Genomic DNA, 1,795 nt, shown 5'->3' with positions numbered 1-1,795 from the left:
TCTATAATCACTTCGTCCAGTAATGCCTTTTTAAATCTTCATATATTCGGTCATTGGTCTAACCTTATGGTCTTGATCATGGCATTTGTTTCAACCACAACTCCATTTGTGCCTCACTATCACATAACCACTTCGTTTGGTTATGAACCTTCATAAGAGATGTGCATTTGGCCAATTTGGTAGAAAGACTAAGGAAAGTCAACATTTGGTTTGCCATTTGATTATTGATCTAGTCAATACCTGCATCCACATATTTCATTCATTTCATCTAACTCCATCATCCTGCCTTTTCCATAATAAGATATGTGTGAGTTATTTTCCCTCCTCCTTAAAAGGGAAATTTTGTTTGTTAACTTAAAGGTTTTATAAAAGGTTAAGCCATGTATTAGAATCTCCCATTCTAAGGTACAAATGAACTTGATTATGGGATTGGTTTTTGCTTCAAGTTAGGGTGTGTGTGGCCTTGGTCATCCTAATAGAGTCATTTTCTACTCATGGCATGTGTTTTGATTTCTAACCTCATGTATAGGCAAGCAATGAACACGTTTTATCCTTTTCCAATAAAGTTCCGTTTTCACTTAAGGGATTTGAGAGTTCGTTAAATCCAAATTTAAAGAGAAAACAGTTGTGTTCAAAATTACTTTTTCAAAGTTACATTGAATATTAATTGGAAAAAATAAATGAAAGTACATAGAAGATGTCACTGGACGTGCGAGTAGCATTACGATGCATTTTGAAACCATTTGGAATACAAGGATTAAGTCACCAATTCTTTTTGTCAAAGAACCACAGGGCCTGGATATTTGTTCGTTATCAAGACTACAAAACATACAAACCTTATTAATTGAAACCCTATACAAACTCTAGCCTATAATACAAAGGACTGTTAAGCATTATTACAAAGGAAATCCTTGAACATGGACGATGTGCATCATTTAATCAGAGTCGTAGCACACTTTCTCCTTAAAAGACCCCCAAAGGCCAACAAGGTTCAGTACCTGCATCAAAGAGTAGAAATAAAACGTCAAAATACTGCATACAAAGCAATGAACCAATTTCCAAATTATTACAAAGAAGACGAAATATTGATTCATTAAGGGTACAGAAAACCAATGAAGTCTAAAATACATAGCAACATGTGTAATAAAATCAAACAAAGCAGTCCAATTGCAAATTCATGGGACCACACAAACCAAAGAAGTTCGCACGTTACAGACAATAATGATTTCCCTCATAACAAATTCACAAATATGGATCCCCACGAAATCTGGGATACACAAAGGATTTCCTAACGAATTTATCCTAGGATCTACCAGCTCATCATTAAGGGAATATCCTTCACGATCTCCCTATAAATACCAAGCCATTACGCTAAACAGAGGACGGTTATTCTGCAAAATTCCAAAGACCCTTTTTAGAAAAGCTCACAGTTTTTTAATCTATATTAGAGTTTCACGCTGAAACTCTAAAGTAGATGAGCTCATACCAATACGAAAACCAAAAATGAACAGAGAAGAAGAAGAAGGAGAAAGTCGAAGGAAGAAACTTATCTAAATCGTGCCGAAGAAGCTCGCGTCGCCGACGACTTAACTCGAATCAAGTAGTCCTCAACTCCCTCCTTTGCTTGAAATTCTTACGCCATTACATTCGTCGTTTTGAATTAAATAAAAACCCCTCAATAATTTTTGTAAATTACAACTGTGGGAGATTTAATTTTGAGATTAGGGTTTGAGGTTTGAATCATTTCTTGGTGTCGATTTTGTTTCGAGTCGAGAGTTCGTTGGTGTGTGTTGAA

General features: G+C 35.5%; 1 long non-coding RNA gene across 1 annotated transcript; it reads right to left on the bottom strand.

Moving 5' to 3' along the window:
- Positions 1-700: 700 nt before the first annotated feature.
- LOC127092917 (uncharacterized) lies at positions 701-1,255 on the bottom strand. The gene is made up of 2 exons (XR_007792326.1): positions 901-1,255; positions 701-819 (listed from the first exon to the last, which is right to left on the bottom strand). It is a non-coding gene; the product is annotated as an uncharacterized LOC127092917 (long non-coding RNA).
- Positions 1,256-1,795: the final 540 nt, after the last annotated feature.

The sequence above is a fragment of the Lathyrus oleraceus genome, chromosome 6 (genome assembly GCF_024323335.1).
Source record: "Lathyrus oleraceus cultivar Zhongwan6 chromosome 6, CAAS_Psat_ZW6_1.0, whole genome shotgun sequence".
NCBI lineage: Eukaryota > Viridiplantae > Streptophyta > Magnoliopsida > Fabales > Fabaceae > Lathyrus > Lathyrus oleraceus.
This window is presented reverse-complemented; position numbering and strand designations above follow the sequence as displayed.